At 25.6% G+C, this 20,911-nt stretch overlaps 1 protein-coding gene across 1 annotated transcript in view; it reads right to left on the bottom strand.

Annotated features, from left to right (window-relative positions):
• LOC127286361 (GTP-binding protein Di-Ras2) overlaps positions 1-20,911 on the bottom strand; it is a 144,454-nt gene that overhangs the window by 87,359 nt on the left and 36,184 nt on the right. The window contains exon 2 of the mRNA XM_051312764.1: positions 20,284-20,480. The gene's annotated coding sequence lies outside the window, so the exon portion shown is untranslated. The remainder of the gene's footprint in view (positions 1-20,283; positions 20,481-20,911) is intronic.

Genomic DNA, 20,911 nt, shown 5'->3' with positions numbered 1-20,911 from the left:
ATGTATTTCATTAAAATTATTAAAAATAATTAATTTAGTGAAGAATCATTTTAGTTCAAAATTTGTTAAATAATTGAATTGAAGAAGATCTGAAGAAGATCTACATTTTATACTAAAAAAATGTATTTTATTTACATTTTTTTCAAATGTAAAAAAAATGTCGCATTTTATTAAAATAAGTCGATAAAAGTCGTATTTTTGAAAAAAGTCGGAAAAAGTCTTATAATCCGAGGCCTGTAAACATATATAATTTTCATTATTATCATTTAATATGTAATAATATTCTAATAAATTAAATTGTTATTAATAATATTAATCTTTAATTTCCTTATAACAAACAATTAAAAACTCAATTTGGCGCGCTTGTGCGCATTTAATTTTGCTAGTTATAATTATAATATTTGATTAAATTTAAATGTAAAGTTTTTTTTTTATTAAAGTTGAATTATTTTCTCGATTTTTTGAAAGGATTGTTGAAAATTAAATTAAATTAGTAAATTTTTTAATGCTTTCTAATTGAATTACTTTAGTTTTTGAAATATAATTACAATAATATTATTTTTTTTATTTATTAATTCCAACTGGAAATAAATATTTATTGTTTTGAGTTAATATACCTAGGTTCATACTTATGAAATTTCTAGACGGTTTGATATTTGATATTTCATGCGCGGTTATGTAGGTAAGAGAAATATTTGAATATATCAATATGTTTGAAATGGAAGGCATCGGTATTCAATAGTACTCACAATGAGCATCGTCGGCATTCTATTGCAAGTACTAAAAGATCATTAGATGAAAATATACCTAATAAAAACTATATAAAATTGATGTTTTAACTGTTTTAAAATAATGCATATTTTACATATATATATATATATATGTACATTTATGTACGTTATAGGAAAATAAAAACCTATAATAAATGAATAAAGCATTATTGATTTTATTTTAACAGAATAAAATTTTCCATTTCTCTTTGTGATTTTCATTCAAAATCATTTAAAATCATTAAAAAATATTGTTTTATTAAATATTCGTTAATTTTTTTAAAAGTTTCAATAATAATTAATGTATAAGGAATTTTATTCTTTTTAAATAGAACGTTATGGAATTATTATTATTTTTTTTTTTATAAATGCACATTCTATCGTAAAAATTTTTGCTCTCTATATAATAGAGAAGAAAGACTGAGATAGTATGAACTCTATTTTTTTCTCCCTTGTCAGTCAGCTGTCCCATTTCTTCTAAAAGAGGATATAAAACAAAATAAGGAAGAAATAAAAACAACGAATGAATCGCTCTTGACTTAAAGTACAAATGCTCTAGATATCTGCTTTGAGAGTGGAAACTTTTGCGTGTGTGAATCCATATAGCTCAGTCACATCATAAAAATTGAATGAGCACTATACCATAATTAAGGGCTGGTCATATATATTATATATATTATATATATTAAATTATTTAATCAATAATGTTTATATAAAAATAAATTTATTACTATAAACACATTAAAATTCAACTGTAGTTATAAATGAATTATATATCGAGAGTTTTTTGGATTCAAATTTCATTTATTATTATTTATTTTATTCCATCTATAATAATCTTTATAGTATACACTCTATATAATAAATTTAATCAATTTTGTAATTTAATAATACATCAAGTAATTTTGGATCAAGAATATAATAGGTTTTTTAAATATTTATTTTATATGTTACATATTGATAATATATTGATATATATATTTTCAATAATGTAAATTATTAATTTCATTTAAATAATTGTTCATTGCTAATTTAATGATTGTCATTTTATACATAGTTTATCATTAATAAAATTGTTTGATTGATCATTTAATTTTCATTTCAGTTTGCTTGATTTTTTAGTAATTTAGTTAATTAAATAATATTTATATAAACTTTTATTTTCCAAGACGTATTTTAATATAGGTGTGTAGAAATTAAAATGTGGGTACTGACCAGATTTCCCTATTTCTGATGGGTCCCTTCTTAAAGAAAAACTGACTTTAAATTTGTAATCAAAGTTCCCAAATATCCTTGAGTAACTAGTTTCAAGCGAAACCGATCAATTTAACAAAAATTTGTCTGCCATATTGGATACGCCATTTTGAATTTTCAAAATCTGATGTCATATTCGTAATCAGCATCCCATTAAACCCCCCTACGAACAAGTTTCAAGCGAATTTAATTAATTTTTATGTTTTTCGTCCGTCATATTGGATTCGCCATTTTGAATTTAAAAAATCTGATGCCAGATTCGTAATCAGCGATACTAAAAACCCCCGAGTAACAAGTTTTAACCGAATTCAAATTAATTTCTAATTTTTCGTCCGCCATTTTGAATTTCGAAAATCTGATATCAGATTCTTAATAAGCGACCTTAAAAATATCCAAGTAACAAATTTTAGGAATGTGTAATAAGTTTTTACACGGAGAAAAAGAAAAAGTAATTTTTACTACTTTCAGAGTAAAACTGGACCAACTCGAAGTTTCTGCGCATCTCTGGCAATTTTTACTCCAAAAATAGTAAAATTTATTATTTCTGTAGTAAATTTTACTGTTTCCGTAGTAAGTTTTACTATTTCTAGAGTAAATTTTACTATTTTTGGAGTAAAAATTGCCAGAGATGCGCAGAAACTTCGAGTTGGTCCAGTTTTACTCTGAAAGTAGTAAAAGTTACTTTATAAAAGAAATCTTTTTTCTCCGTGTATCAATTATTTTTTAAAATGGCGTCTATATGCATCATCGATAGGTAAGGGGTTAAATAAATTAGTTTTTTATTTCTAACTTATATTCTATTTAAAATTATTATAAATAAAGTATACAAAAAACGTGAGAATAATTTTGAAAAATTTTTCACGAATGGGAGATCGAACCTAGGACCCTTGGGACGCGAGTCTTGTACTCTAACCATACAACCACACATATCTTTTACTTAATACTTCTTAATGTTTCTAATATTAGGTGTGTACTATGTTCTGTTGTAATAACAAAATAACTGTATTATTTTGAAAATTTTTTCATCTAATAATAGTTTATAATCCTATTACATAATTTATTTTAAAAATTTATAAATAATAATTATTTTCAAATTGTTAATGGAATTTATTACTTAATTACAAATGAGTCATTAACAATTTGCAGAAAAACATTTCTGATAATTAAGTCAAATTAAAATTAATTTTTTTTTCTTGTTTAATATTATTATAAAATTTTGAATTAAAAATAAATTAGAGTTTATCACAGCATGCAACTGTTAGATCACATTATCTAGGTAATTTTATAATTTGTCGTCCATTTTTTTCTCTTAAAATATACTGAATAAATTGAGTATATTTTACTAGAAAAATAGTCGAAAAATTAACATTGCTGTGATCACGTGACCCAAGTTTCACATATATATATATGTTTTTAATTAAATAATAAATGAAATTATACAACTTTTAATTTAAGAAGATTTATTTTTAATACGAAAATTTTGGCATTTCCATTCCTAATGACTTCTAAAATGTGCCCCCTTTTTTACCATGGCATACTGCCAATTTTATTTTTATGAAGTAGCAAGATAGTGTTTTTGAATTCTAAATGCAAGCTTAAACTTTGTTTTGCTTAATTCAAATGCAAAAGAGGATGGGACACGTGTAATTGTAATGCGATGTTTTTTTTTTCTTTTTTGAAAAATACAATTTCACTTTCGCTTTATTTAAAAAGAATTTTGCTTTTGAAATTAAATTTTTAAAAAATAATTTAGTTACTTAGGTAAAATTATTTGTTGCTTTTTGTATTATTCTATTTTTTCGTATTATGGATATTATATTTAAAGAATTTTTTTCTATTATTAGATTTGTAAGCAGCTATTCCGAAAACTCCCGAGTAACGTCTAGGGAATTTAATCGATTTTCAAAAACTCGTCCCAGTCGTCCGCCATGTTGAGACTATTGACAATAGAGACCGTTAATATTTAAGACTTGTTTATTGAGTTTGATTCGAAACCTAATTTACCGACCGATGGTAACTCCACTTTACCATCGGTCGGTAAAGTAGGTTTCAAATCAAATTGTTCTCGTATTTATATAGCTCTACTACTACTAAATAGACTTGAAATCGTTGAAAACTGTTGTGACTTGTGACAAATAGGAGAACAGCTTTATTTAAAACCTACTTTACCGACCGATGGCAACTCTACTTTACCTTCTGTCGGTAAAGTAGGTTTCAAATCAAACTTTTCTCGTATTTGTATAGCTCTACTGCTACTATAAAGTGTTGATATCATTGAAACTTTTTAAAGACTTAAAAAATGCTTAAAAATTCTACCGAAACATCTTAAAATAAAATGCTTCTTTTTGCACTTTTTTTTGAATTTGTCAACTAGAAAAATATATTTTTGTAACAATAAAATATGAATATTAAATTAATGTTCCAATTATGTTTTTTCTTTTCCCATATGATATAACTATAACGAGAAAACATTAAACGCGGAAAAGTGATGGTGAACAGAGAATATTGTCGGTAAATAGAAATAGATCATCTTCGGGTTCGCGTGTAAAGGCCTTTGATCGTTTCACGCAAGATCAGTTCTGATACACGTCAATATACCTGGAAAGGGTCCAAGTATCTGGATCGTCCGAGGAACTTATAAACAATTGGGTACAAAGTAGTTAGCAACATGATCCGGAAAATATTCCCCACTTATAAAAAAAAAAAATAATAAAAATAAAAAGATGTCTCGAAAAATGAGAAAAGTGTCACAAACACGACTCTTAAAATTGTGAGAAAAAAAATATCTTTTAAAAATGAGATATTTATTTTTTTATTTAAATTTTATTTTAATGATAATAGAGTAATGTTGTAAAAATAAATTTTAGTAAAAGTTAATTTATATTATGTATTTTCTATACATCTTGAATATATATATATATATATTAAAGTGCATTTGACGTTTTAGTTTTACATGTTGTGCGTTATATGATATTGTTTTTGTAGCGATTTATTTCAAAGCAAAAGCTCATGAAACGCCAGTCAATTCAATGGGTGACACAATTCAGTTGAGGGAGAAAATTGCTAAAGTTCAAGTTGCTTATCAACTAATGTTGACGGTGCGGCTGTTACATCTAGAAACTAGTTGTAGTGGTAACGACATGGTTAGAATAGCTCGATCCAGTCGCTTATAGCGGTTTAGCACATAGGGTAATTTATATACCCCAACCTACTTACTACCATTAATACAAACTTCTGTGAATTTTAAACTTATTCGTAAAATTGCAAATTAGTCATTAATTATGTAGAATTAGAGTTATCTATGTAAATAAAATTAGAAACACTTATAATCTAATATATGTATTATATATATATAAATGTTTTCTTTTAGAAAAGAACTTTTTTTTTTTGACTTCCAAGAAAATTGATCAAATTTTTTTTTAATTTTCTATTTACCAATTTCCGTTACAATTAATAATAATTTACTAGAAAAAAGAGAAAAATAATATAATGATTGGTTCATTACGTCCTGTCGCCGTCAGATGGCAGAAGCATGCAGGGAGCACAAAGTCGCAGCTGTTAATATATTTCTTTTTCTTAAATGAATATTTCTTGAAGAAATGTTGCGTACAACTGCACTTGTACACTGCACCAATTTTTTTATTTAATATATGTATATATACTAGGGGGGCTTCGCGCGCCAACCCCCTATTTTTATTGGTTTTGTAGATGTTTGAGTTAATGTTTAGACAATTTCTGGAATTTAAAATTATTATTAAATTTTATTATATATTTCTTTAAATGTTATTTACGATTTTTATTAACAATAATTTTTATTATTTTCAATTTTTAAAACAAAATTTATCTAATTTTTTATATTTTCCAGCTAAAATTTGACCTACATTTAAGGTTATGTTCGTTTTTTGGTAATTTTCCTTCAAAGTTTGACATAAATTTTGAGGTTATGTTTGTTTCTTTGTCTTTTTGCGCCAAATTTTGGCCTAAATTTTGAGGTTATGTTTGTTTCTTGGTCGTTTTCCGACAAAATAACTTAACCTTAAAATTTAGTTCAATTTCGTCGAAAAATCCATCTCTCCTTCAACGTAAGGAAGGAGGGGAGGGGGGCTTGCGACTATATTCACAGTCTTGAAACGAACATAACCTTTAAATTCAGGTCATTTTTGGCAGGAAATCTACCTCCACTTGCGGCTATATTGAAAGTCTTGAAATGAACATAACCTCATAATTTATGTCATTTTTGGCGGGAAATACGGTGAGAGATGTGGGAAGGGGGAATGACTTGCTGCTCTATTCAGAGTCTTGAAACAAACATAACCTCAGAATTTAGGTCACTTTTGGCGGGAAATACGGAGAGAGGGGAGGACTTTTGGCCCTATTTAGTTTTGAAACGAACATAACATCAAAATTTATTCAGTATAACAGAATTTATCACTCGGTGAAATATCAATACATATATAGGAATATATCAATCCTCCAAGTCAACAAAATAAAATTAAAATCCTTTTTTAACGTTTCGACGGTACAACCGCCCTCTTCAGAAACTGAAAATTTTATTATAATATTTAAATACAAATCGTTATTTTACATTTTTCTTTTTGTACGGTTAATTAAAATATAAAAGTATAAAAATTATTTACCGTAAAAACGAGTGTCAGAAAGATTTTGTTTACGTGACATTACATCGACGTCGACTGACAAACTAACTGGGAAACAACAGTCTTAGACGAAAAAGAAAAGCAAGTGTACATTTTTAGGTCAATGAACCCATGGTAGGTGTATATAAAGTAATAACATTTTGATACATTTGATAGTGAAGACTAGTTTCTGAAATTTGAATCAATATTACCATTTAAAATTTTGTAAGAGATATAATTAAAAATAAAGAAAAATTTTTTAATATGAATAAATAAAACCCTCTTCACCCTTATCATAACTTTTTTTCAATTTTTATTAGAAAAGAAATTAATATATAGTTTTTATTTACAAAACATCTAATTTATTACAAAATCTAAATATTTTAACGATTCCGAAAATAAACAATAATAACAGTTATGTAAAAAAAGGCAAAGACATAACCAAAAAAACTAAAAAAACAAATTGTGTATATAAATTAAAATGTAAGGATTGTCTTGCGAGTTATGTGGGAGAGTCAAAGAGAATGCTTGGAGTGAGAATTGAGGAACATAAAAAATCTAAGACAAATGTCATAGCTCTACATAGACAAGAACGAAATCATGAATTTGATTGGAATGACATCTCGATTCTTGACAATGAACCGGTTTGGCGAAAAAGACTAATTTCTGAAATGATACATATTGGGTTACAAAAGAAACCACTAAACAAAAAAGATGATATTAAAAATTTAAATAAAAACTATATTAATTTCTTTTCTAATAAAAATTGAAAAAAAGTTATGATAAGGGTGAAGAGGGTTTTATTTATTCATATTAAAAAATTTTTCTTTATTTTTAATTATATCTCTTACAAAATTTTAAATGGTAATATTGATTCAAATTTCAGAAACTAGTCTTCACTATCAAATGTATCAAAATGTTATTACTTTATATACACCTACCATGGGTTCATTGACCTAAAAATGTACACTTGCTTTTCTTTTTCGTCTAAGACTGTTGTTTCCCAGTTAGTTTGTCAGTCGACGTCGATGTAATGTCACGTAAACAAAATCTTTCTGACACTCGTTTTTACGGTAAATAATTTTTATACTTTTATATTTTAATTAACCGTACAAAAAGAAAAATGTAAAATAACGATTTGTATTTAAATATTATAATAAAATTTTCAGTTTCTGAAGAGGGCGGTTGTACCGTCGAAACGTTAAAAAAGGATTTTAATTTTATTTTGTTGACTTGGAGGATTGATATATTCCTATATATGTATCAAAATTTATGTCATTTTTGGCGGGAGACGGGGGACTTGCGGCTATATTGAATGTTTTGAAATGAACATAACCTCAAAATTTATGTCATTTTTGATGGGAAATACGGAGAGAGGGTAAGGGAGGGGGGAGGACTTGCAGCCATATTCAGAGTCTTGAAACGAATATAACCTTAAAATTTAGGTCATTTTTTGCGAGGGAAAGGGGGAGACTTGCAGCTATATTCATATGGGTCATTCCATATCAAGTGTAACCAACTATTATACTATCCATGTCAAAAACATGGGTTTGGCTCACCCTTACCTAACCTTGTCAAAAACATGGGTTGTGTACCTTTCTGAAACAGCGGCGTCGGCGGCTGCGGCGAAATCTTTTAGAAGGATATATCTATATTACAAAAAGATATTGCCGCCGCTGTTTCAAGACTCTGAATATAGCCGCAAGTCCCTCCTCTCACTCTGACTAAAAATGACCTAAATTTTGACGTTATGTTCGTTTCAAGACTCTGAATATAGTCGCAAACCCCCTCCTTCCTTACGTTGAGGAGGAGGTGGATTTTCCGCCAAAATTGACCTAAATTTTGAGGTTATGTTATTTTGGCGGGAAACGACCAAGATAGAAACATAATCTCAAAATTTGACGGAAAACGACCAAGAAACAAACATAATCTCAAAATTTAGGTCAAACTTTAAAGGAAAATAACCAAAAAACGAACATAACCTTAAATGTAGGTCAAATTTTGGCAGAAAAATTTAAAAAATTAGAGAAATTTTGTTTTAAAAATTAAAAATAATAAAAATTATTATTAATAAAAATCATAACTAACATTTAAAAAAATAAATAATAAAATATTAATAATAGTTTTAAATTCCAGAAATTGGCTAAACATAAACTCAAAATAGATCATAAGGCCATCTACAAAAACAATAAAATACAGGGGGTTGGCGCGCGAAACGCGCAGGGGGGCTATGCCCTCCTAGTATATTTGACGCGATCTAAAGAAAGGGACGTTAGAAGCAAAAAAATTATAGGTTATCTTTTTAAAATTTAAAGTAAAAATACCCAAAAACGTTCATCTCGTAATGCAAACTAATGATACTTAGGTCTTCATTACATCCAAAATATTCAATAAAAACTGATTTCAATTAAAAAAAAACAAAAATAAACTTTTAGTTCAAGTAAAACTGTCGTAAACATAACCTATAATTCATTTGCTTCTAAGGTCCCTTTCTTCAGATCGCGTCACAATATACATATATACATCAAAAATTATCAATTTTATTTATACAAAATAAAATTATCAGTAAATTATTATCAAGTAAATTTTTTGGATGAAGAGAAGAGAAAAAAAAAGAGAAAAATATCTGTATGGTCTTCGAAGTGAAAAATGATGAAAGTAAAAAGCTCCTTTTTCCTAAATCTTAAGTGAAGCGCGAAAATTTCGGGGAGGGTTTTATATGAAAGACTCTCCCCCGAAAGAGCTCTTTTATAAGTAGCAGGTTTTCCTTTTAGCTATATATGTATATATGTGTGTGTACCTATAGGACTCTGATCTTTATACACGAAAGTATGTATAAGGAGCAGGATATCTAGATATAAGTACACACCATTTTTTTCAAACAAAGAAACTGCTCGTCACGTATATACTTTTTTTTATAGCTCAATCTCCCGTTTGATATTCAATGCTTCTTTTTTTTTCCTTTTTATATTCTGATTAAAAAAAAAAATTATAGTATATTAAAAAAAAAAATAACTGCTGATCAATTTTTTTTTTTAGATATTTTATGTTGAATATTACAATTTTTCTTAGGGATTAAAATTTAGAAAAAATATATTCACTTCATTGAAAATTATTTTCATTTTTATTTATAGATGTAAAATGTAAAAAATATTTACATTTTTTTTTATTGAGATAAGCTCAAGGAGAATAAAGGGATAATTTTGTTGGCAGCATTTATGTATACTCCTTAAGAGAACGATTATGGTAGGATCATTGGTATAATTAGCACCTGCTAATTAATGACCACATCTCTTAGTAAGGTATATATATATATAATAAGTTTCTGTCTCGAAAAGTAGGGATTAGCCGTAATATGTTGGAGCACAAAATTATATACAATTATCCTTTTAACGGCGTGTAGTTGGAAAAAAAACTGAAAACCACAAGGCTTTTTGAAAAAATAAAATTATAACAACAACAACAAAAAAAAAAGAAGAATATAAAAGCAACAAATGCAAATGTCCCCGAAAGGCTAAATCTGTATAGATGCTGTACAATTTTTCCTTGTTTACATACGCATCAGTTAACCTCTGACAACTTTTGATGAATTTTTTTCATTCACAATATAGGTATTTGTGAATAGATATTGCTAACAAAGTAAAATGTCAATTACAGTTTTTATATAGGGGAATAAAAAGAAAAAAACTATTTCAAATTGTTTTTCAAATGAAAATTTGAAAAGCTTGAAATTTTTACCAGTTATAACAATAAATTGTTAATTTTACAAAAAAAAATATATATGGGCAAATCCACGAAACTTTTAACTTTCAAGAAAATTTTTTTTTTTTTTTAATTTGCAGGCACCTTGATGTCAATTTGTATACACATAAATTTGTACATAAACATGTACATTTTAGCACTATAATTTCATATGCGTGATTCATTTTTAGATCACGCCGTCAATGTTTAACTCTTTAAACTCTTTAATGTTAATAAATTACATATAACATTGAAAAATCCAACTTTTTTTATTTTTGATATCGGAGTGGTTTCCAAAGTATTTTCGTCCTCTGAACACGATTCTGGCACCCAAATTTGCTTAGCACGTCAGGATTTTGAGAAAAGAGGGGGTAAAGACTCCAAAAAAGTGTTTTCAGCATATTCTTAACTTAATAAAATTTATTTCACTCAAAATCCTTAAGCGGCGTTTTTGTGTTCTAATATATGTATGAAAATGTTTCGATCACATCATAGATTGACCTGTTTAAAGCAAAAATGCAGTTGTGCCTTTCAAAAATGTATAAATTTAAATGAAATCACGATTTTTATTATCATCTTTAAATTGTTGCCACAGGAATACAATTAGAGGCACATCATTGAAAAAGGTCTTCAAATTTTTGTTTTTTCATCAACTTTTAAGAAATGCATTGAACTTTTATTTTTATCCAACGCCGTAATAGATATTTTCATAAGAAGACGTTCAATTGAATTTTTTTAAAAAGTGCTATCACTCAATCAAACCTTCGTATTTTTAGTTTTAGTGGTGGCACACTAATGAGATAGTGAAATTTTTTTGACAAAATATGTCTGTTAGATGTTTTCATAGTAGCTGAAGTGATATTTTACACGCCGCAAAAATAAAAACGTTAAGAATATAAACTTTTTTAAGAAATTCAAATGAAATTTAAGCATTTTTTCACATTTTACCTTATAAAACTAATTAATTATATAATAATAAAATGCTTGGTCTGTCCTTCTGTCCTAACTTGAAGTTGGCCTTTTCTGATTTCACGTGTTTTTTTGAATAGTAATCTTATGACGTGTCAAATTTTGACAATTCTTTTTCTCATTTTTGCCAAAGTTGTATAATTGTGTTTCCAAATTTCGGAATAAGTTTCTTTAAAATTCCAAATTCGAAAATTCAATTCACGAAGCTGAAGTACACAACGTTTACCAACGAAATTTTTTTTAAAGTTGTATATTGATTCAAAAATTGTATACAAATACAAAAAATTTATGATGAGAAAAAAGATGCGCCAGGAAATTTCGTACAAGATAGTAATTTGAAAAAAATTATTTTTAAAAATTAATTTTTAAGGTACCAGGGGTCAACGAATACCTATTAAATATTAATTATAAAAACACAGGCCTCGAATCAACTTATAAAGACACAAAAAGTCGTTTTAGTCAATTTATATTCAAAAAAAAAGTGGATTTGTTTTTTATTTTAACAAAAATATTTTACAGATTTTTAAATAAAAATTTTTTTTTAATAATAATCCTTTTCGAAGGGTTAAAGTTGAAATTTTTAGAAATAATTAAATTTCAAAAGATATTGTTAATTTTCAAACAATTATTAAATTTTACAGAACTAAAAATAATTTATCAAACAATTTTTGGAAAACATTTTTTAAATTTAATTGAATTTTTAAAGATTTAAAATTGAGATTTTTGAAATTAATTGAAACTTTAAGTGTTTTGTAATTAAAATTTTAGATGATTTCACTAAAAATTTATTAGAAAATGCGGACAAAATACAATAATTTGAAAATCATTTTTAATTGAAAAATTGTTTCAGATAGTTGAATTTTCAAAGAATATTATTAAAATAGTTAAAAATAATTGAATTTCCTTAGAGTTATAATTGAAATTATTAAATTTCAAAAAAAAAATTTTCGATGAAAAATTTTAGAAATAATTAAATTTTAGATGCTTTTAAATTCAAATTACTAAAAATTCAATTAATTTTGAATTCAGATTTTTGAGAATAATTAAATTTTATTTGATTTTAAATTTGAAAAATAATTGAATTTCAGTTCATTTTCAATTGAAAGTAATTGATTGATTTTAAATTGAAAATTTTAGAAAATAATTGAATTTCAATTAAAATTTTTGAAAATAATTTTATTTTAGTTAACTTTTAGTTGATTTTGAATTTAAATTTGGAAAATAATTGAATTTTAGTTGATTTTGAATTTAAATTTTTAAAAATAATTGAATTTTAATTCATTTAGAATTTAAATTTTTGAGTAGAAATGAATTTTAGTTGATTTTGAATTGGAATTTTAGAAAATAATTGAATTTCAATTGAAATTTTGGATAATAATTTAATTTAAGTTCATTTTTGATTGAAAATTTAAATAATTAATTTTGAATAGAAATTTTAGAAAATAATCGAATTTTATTTCATTTAATAATTGAATTGAATTTCCTTAGAGTTATAATTGAAATTATTAAATTTCAAAAAAAAAATTGTCGATGGAAAATTTTAGAAATAATTAAATTTTAGATGCTTTTAAATTCAAATTTTTGGAGAATAATTAAATTTTATTTGATTTTAAATTTGGAAAATAATTGAATTGAAAATTTTGGGAAATAATTGAATTTTAATTGAAATTTTGGATAATAATTGAATTTAAGTTCATTTTTGATTGAAAATTTGGATAATTAATTTTGAATAGAAATTTTAGAAAATAATTGAATTTTATTTCATTTTAAATTAAAAACTTGGTAAATAATTAAATTTTAAATTGAAAATTTGGGATAATTATTGGATTTTTAATTGATTTTGAATTAAAAATTCGGGTAATAATTGAATTTTAGTTTATTTTGAATTGAAATTTTTAAAAAATAATTCAATTTTATTGTGATATTTTTTTTTAAATTATAAACATTTGTTAAATTTCATAAAAATTTTAATTGAAAAATAATTTTGATATAATTGAATTTGTGATGTATTTCATTAAAATTATTAAAAATAATTAATTTAGTGAAGAATCATTTTAGTTCAAAATTTGTTAAATAATTGAATTGAAGAAGATCTGAAGAAGATGTACATTTTATACTAAAAGAATGTATTTTATTTACATTTTTTTCAAATGAAAAAAAATGTCGCATTTTATTAAAAGAAGTCGATAAAAGTCGTATTTTTGAAAAAAGTCGGAAAAAGTCGTATAATCCGAGGCCTGTAAACATATAATTTTCATTATTATCATTTAATATGTAATAATATTCTAATAAATTAAATTATTATTGATAATATTAATCTTTAATTTCTTTATAACAAACAATTAAATACTCAATTTGGCGCGCTTGCACGCGTTTAATTTTGCTAGTTGTCAAATAAATATTTTGTTCTAATACTGTACATAAATGTTCCTTTGTATATAATTTAGCAAAAAAAAATGATACCCAAAGTTTTAATTAAAAGTAATTGAAATTTTTAAGTGTTCGATTCGAGAATCACAAAAGTTAAAAGTTTCGTGGATTTGCCCATATATATATATATAGTTTATTGTTGTTATTTATTATTATTATTATTATTTTTTTTTTTTTGAATAAACCATCAAACATGATATAAATTTCATCAGTGAAAAATTTTTCGCTGGTTATACTTGAGTTACAAAAGAAAACTCACTTTTTTTTATATAGAGAGAAGGAATCCTCGATTTTTCAAACTGGAATCTCAACACCAGGTGAACGTGCCATATATCTGATGTCTGACAAGGGTGTAATTTATACGTCTCACCAATTCTCTGAGAATATTTTCAGTGTACTATTTCCGCGAGAAAAGAGACATAAATAACATGTGTATTTGGTTAAAAAAAAAAAAAAACGACAATATACCTATATAAGGATATAAATCAGAGGCATTTTAAATTCATGATTTAAAAATTGGCAAATGAAATGTATATATGATTTATTTATTGGTATTTCTTTTTTTTTTATTTTAATATAATGATTTATATAAAAGTTTTCTACATATTTAGATCATATATATATTCTTTTTCTTTAATTTTTAAAACAATATATTTCTAACTGCATTGTGCTTAAAACAAAAAAAAAATAAATAAATAAAAAAAAAAAAGAATTTTCAGTAAGAGAAGTTTAGATATGGTGGTAAACTAAACATTGACAGACTTTTTTTAATCTTTTTTTTATTCGCAAAGAGTTTATAAAAAACTTTGAAAAGATTTTGTTACGATCATGAGAATACTTCATAATTTTACTAACTTTATTTACTTAAGTTTTAAACATTTTTTTCCCAAGTTATTTAAATTAAACCAATCTAAACTTTCAACTTGGCAGAAATTTTTTTCTGTATTTTGTACCTCATCATTAAATTTATCTGATTAATTAATATGTTTATAAAATTTTCTTTTTGCAATGCTTTTGAATTTTTTTTTTGATTTATTTTTACTAGCGATAATAATAATAATTATTATTATTATTATTATGTATTTAAATTACTATTTAAATAAACTTTCATTCGAATTAGTATTTTAGTTATTAAATTAAATATTAAATAGCATTTATTTGCTCCGGAGATAAATAAAAATTATTTCTAATTCAAATAATTTTCGAATAAAAAAATGTCTCTCTTTGTGTGTAATTGATCATCTGTTGTTAAATTGTCTCTCACAGAACATATGTGTTCTTAGGGTGGCAACGATAATGCGATAAGATAATATAATATTATATGTTTTGATAAAAAAAGAAAGAATATACTAGAAATTTTATTTAGAAAATAGTTTCTGAAGTTCAGCTGCTGGGAATATAAAAAGTTACAAGTCAATCAATTAAGACATCCATTAAGGCGTCTGCAACTATAATCGATTGATTAAGTGAACTTATTAAAGTAAAGTAGAAAATAAAATTAAAGCTTGTCGTTTTATATTTTTTTTATTTCTTTAACTTTATGATATTCTCTCTTCTATATTTCTCTCAATGAAATCAATTATATAATAATTATTGAACAATGATATCGTATTAAATTAATGCTCTTATATATATATAATATACTTTTTCTGTCATTCGCAAAAGGAACAAAATAATTTTAAATTATTCAAATAATAATTTAAAAGAAAGAAAAAAAGAATAAAACTGTTGTTAAATATAATTTTTATGTCAGAATTAATCTAGAATTGTATAATGGAATATTTTATGTATATGATAATTGAATTAATAGAGAGTTTATTTGTCCTCAGAATCTAATTAGAGTAATTAGAAATTATTGTGCAATAATCATTATATATATATATATATATCAAAATAAACGCATAAAATGAAAGGTGTACGTTGGAATTTAGATTATCGTTAGAGAGTGAGAGGTTATAATTTATTGGACGTTGGGAGAGTGATCGCTGGACCAGATATATAGAAGCCGATAATCCGAATGAAATTGCTTGTTGGTTGATACTACCATATAGGTATGAATCAGAAATTGCAAAATCATTTGTCGTAAAGAAGGGAACATCCTCTCACTGCTCTCTCATATCTTCCTACCCTATCTGAATTAAAGGGATTATTGTCCGCACGTGTTAAAACGAGGATCTAAAATTAACAAATACATCTTACCGGAGAGATACATTAATTTCAAGATACATCTCTATATTGTAAATTCACCATAATTTATATACTAAGGTCCTTATAGTTTTACTATAAAAACTGTGATTAAAAATTTTCACTTATTAATCCATTTACTGTTAGAGAAAAAATTGATATTGTTGTCCCAAAATGTCCAACAAATTCTGGTCAACAAATTATTTATGAAACAAAGTAATATAAGAGTTTTTGGGGTCGCTGAACTGAAATTTTAATTTTAAGGTCAAATTCGAATTCAGCACCCTAGAAAATCCCCTTATACCAAGTTTCATTAAAATCCGTTAAAATTATGTCCGCCATTTTGAATTTCTTAATTTGAAGGTCAAATTCGAATTCAGCAACATCAAAAACCCCCTTACATCAAGTTTTATTAAAATCCGTTAAAATATTAAAAATTATGTCCGCCATTTGGAATTTAAAGGTCAAATTCGAATTCAGCGCCCCGAAAAAATCCTTATACACCTAATGTTTAGATTAGTTTAGATAAAAATGTCATTTAAAGAACCGTGATTAAAATTTCTGATTGATTTCACATTAAATCCCGACAGATCAGTTCGGATTAGTCAAGAAATTATACCTCGAATTATACGAAAACAATTCGTAAATTACAGCTGTATTAGTTATCAATCAGTCAGGACGAAAAGACAAATCCAAGATTAGTGCGGAATTGACGTAAAATCAATCTGCATTGAGTACGCAACAATCTGAATTTAATTCGATTAAAAAAAAAAAAAAATTAATTTAAAATTAGTTCAGAATAATTTGGATTTTGTTTTTCTAATGAAATGTCAAAAAAAAAAATGAATTTAAAATGAGTCCGGTACAATCTGAAATATTTATGTGAAAAATCTGATACAACTGCTCCCTGCATGCTTCTGCCATCTGACGGCGACAGGACGTAATGAACCTGTCATTATATTATTATTTTTCCATTTTCTAGTAATATTTCATTTGATACAAATAAATATTGTTTTTAGTACTGAAACAAATTTTTCTTTTATTTATACAATTCAAATACATTATACTTTGGTTTAAATAAAAAATTTCTTTGTACCAAAAGAAGAAAAAATAAAATGTTTAAATAAATTTAACAAGATAAAAAGTTTTATTGTCGGAACAGAAATTTTGCACATAAAGTCCTTCTTTGAGAAAAAAAATACTCTCTATATTGAAAAAAAATATTTTTTTCAATGTCATATACACCTATACTCAAAGTTAAGTCTAAAAGTCCAATTATCGAATTCCCTTTAGCACTTTCAATTTAAAAGTTGAAATCTTTCTCTCTTTCTGAATCTAATATTTTTTTCACATGTAATCCAATTTTTAAAAAATTGATCTGAGGAAACTTTTTAATGGAACGGAACAGGAAATGTTATAAATTTATAATCTTCATATATAGTGTATGTAAATATGTACTAAAATATTAATAATTATATAGGAAAATGTACACTTACATATTCGTTCTTTCAATTATTTTTATATTATTTTCAGTTTTAACATATATATATATATATAAAATGATGTCAATATACGTCTGTTATACTCTTTTACTGATTTCAATTTAGTGAATTGAAAACTTTAATTAAATAAAACCTCTTTTTAATTTCGAGAAATTTAACAAATAGAAAATTTTAATTACACCCTGATGCAAAAGATAAAATAAATGAAAATATAATTCAATACAAATTATTGTTTTTTTTATTTTAAGTCTTATTCTTGATTAATTAATTAGAGAATTTATCGATTTATGCAGTTTTGTCGTATAGTAGGTAGGTTTATTTTATCCCATTAAGTGATATTTGCTGTCACCTTCTGTTATGAATTCAGAGATAAAAAAAAACTAATGAATATCAATATTATTACCTGGTAATTTTTTTGACAGTAAAAATAAAATATTTTGCCTCAATTTTCAAAATTTTCTCAAACAGTAAATACATAGTTAATTTTATGAAAAACATTGTTTGAATTGTGTTTTTGTAAAAATTTAAAATTATAATGTCCTAATTTCCTAAAAAAAATTTTTAAGTTAATTTTAATGAAAATAAAATTTTTTGACTGTAGCAAAAATCGTTTGAACGTAATGACATCAAATGAAAATTATTGAGAATATAGATTCTTAGTTTAATTTTTAAATATTACAATTAATTAAGAAAAAGAAAACAAAAATATGGGAATAGTTATATAGGGGTGATCCTCACGAAATATTCCTTGAACCTGATCTCAAGATTTTCGAAATAATTGTTAGTTAGATCTTTTAAAAATGAAATTGATTTAATATTTTGAGGCTGAAATAATTTTTTTATTTTTGTAACGTTTGTAAATTATTAGATTATTTAGAACTAAATAACCTTTACGTTCAAATATATTATTCAGGGAGTATATCTATAGTAAAATCTGTAGTAAGTTTCTATAGAGTAAAATTTTATTTCTTGAAAAGTAAAACTCTTCTTCCTGATGAGTGGGACTTGTCTGTTTTTCTCTGAATAGGACTCATGTCAGTTGTGCTAAAAGAAAGTCGAATGCGCGTCTATATAACCACTCGTCCTGAGGTAGTGGGGGCAAACTTTCCCATTCGTACGTCTGCACAGTGGCCGATTTCTCGAAAAACCTGGCCAAAAATCGAAAAATGATATGATTTCAACCAAAATTGGTATACCCATGTTTTTTGGGCTTCTGAATTCAAATTTTACATTGGTTGTGTCAAATTCAAAATGGCGGATCCAAAATGGCCGTTTAGATTTTAAAAAACTTTGCTGAAAATCGAAAAATGATACGATTTCAACCAAAATTGGTATACCCATGTTTTTTGGGCTTCTGAATTCAAATTTTACATTGGTTGTGTCAAATTCAAAATGGCGGATCCAAAATGGCCGTTTAGATTTTAAAAAACTTTGCTGAAAATCGAAAAATGATACGATTTCAACCAAAATTGGTATACCCATGTTTTTTGGGCTTCTGAATTCAAATTTTACATTGGTTGTGTCAAATTCAAAATGGCGGATCCAAAATGGCCGTTTAGATTTTAAAAAACTTTGCTGAAAATCGAAAAATGATACGATTTCAATCAAAATTGGTATATCCATGTTTTTTGGGCTTCTGAATTCAAATTTTACATTGGTTGTGTCAAATTCATAATGGCGGATCCAAAATGGCCGTTTAGATTTTAAAAAACTTTGCTAAAAATTAAAAAAATGTACGATTTTAACCAAACTTAGTTAAAGTTTACTAGGTTTCTGAAATCAAATTTTACATTTGTTTTATCAAATTCAATATGGCGGATCCAAAATATTTGCTGGTATTATAAAATTGCGTAAATGTGTTAGAGCTTATTTTTTTTTAATTACAGACAGTGCTTAAATTTTAGTTTAAAGCGAATGCGAATGAAGAAAAAGTCAGTCTTTCACGTTCAGTTGCACCGCCGGCCGGTGCAACGCTCTGTCGGTAAACCGCGCTTAGTGAAATAAAAAGTGATACCAAAACTGCAGGGGCAGCTTGGGGCAACTGATTTCAATAAAAATGAATTAAAAATATATTCTAGTTTATGATAATACCAGGTAGAGCGCGGATATCGGTGGATTTCACAACTATTTTCATGATTTACGTTGATAAAACAATACAAAAATCGTCGCCATGAATAGCGATGTTTAATGTCATTTTTTAAAAACTGTACGTTTTAAATGTGATTATAAATACATTCAACATATTTCATACACCTTTGTTAATAATTCCCAAAAAAAGATATTCAAAAATCTGCTGTATATTTTCACTATTTTAACTGTGACGAAAATTTATAGTTATGAAACGTTCTGAGTAAATCTCTGGCAAAGATCACTTTTACTTGTTCACATAATAAATTGGTGGTAAAAAAAGTGTAATTTTTTTTCGCAAAATTATGCAGTGAACCCTCCTTTATAATATTCAACAATAAAAAGTATAAATTTCTAAAAAAAATTTTTTGACTTTTGGCCAGGTTTTTCGGGAAATCGGCCACTGTGGTCTGGCGGGGGAAATTTTTCTCGGTTGCGCGAAGCTATGTCGGTTTCGAGTCAGCTACGCGCAACTTCGTGCTTTATGCATTGGGGCCTTTCTTCAACGTCCGTGCTTTCTTTAGGGTCTATTATATTATTTCGTAATTAGATATTTTTATTTTATTTATTTTAGTTTACAATATTACTTTTTTTTTTGTTTCCAAATCAGGGAAAGAAATATTTCGGGAGAATCAGCTACATATCTTTAAAAATAACACATTGCTGACTCACCCTTTGCAATAAACTCGAAAAATCCTCGTCGTGAATATCCTCTGCGATTGTGATCGGGGCACATCAAAAGTTTCCCCTATTTGATTCGGTTGCCATAACGCTAGATTGCAAGTAAGTGTCGAGAGCACGTTTTTCCACTGGGATGCCGGTTGAATGTTTGCCTAACCTGACCTGTAACGCGTGCGTGTCAGTATATTCTGAAAGGAAATAAAAGTTTATGTTTATTTATATATACATAATAATATATAATAAAAATTATTTGTTTAAATAAATATATTTTGCGAACAAATATCTAGAACATATATTAAAAATTCTGCTGATTTACTAAAAAGTGAATAATGTCAAAAAAGTGAGGTTAATATAACCTTTAAATGTCAAAATAATTAATAAAATCACTTCTTATAAATTACAATTTAATCATATAATTATTTTTAGATTTAAATATTTTTACATTTCTTATAAAAATAATTACATATTTCTATGTAATATATAAATAATTGTATAATAAATAATATAATTTTTTATTGTAAATATATATTAAATAACAATTCTTCATCATTTTAATATCATAAACCTCTGTGATAATTGTTTCCTTTTATTTTAAAAAAGAAAGTGAAAATATTATTGT

The sequence above is a fragment of the Leptopilina boulardi genome, unplaced genomic scaffold (assembly GCF_019393585.1).
Source record: "Leptopilina boulardi isolate dan_hultmark-lab unplaced genomic scaffold, ZJU_Lbou_2.1 LbouV2_121, whole genome shotgun sequence".
Taxonomy (NCBI): domain Eukaryota; kingdom Metazoa; phylum Arthropoda; class Insecta; order Hymenoptera; family Figitidae; genus Leptopilina; species Leptopilina boulardi.
Note: the sequence above shows the minus strand (reverse complement) of the source record. Positions and strands in the feature narration are given on the sequence as shown.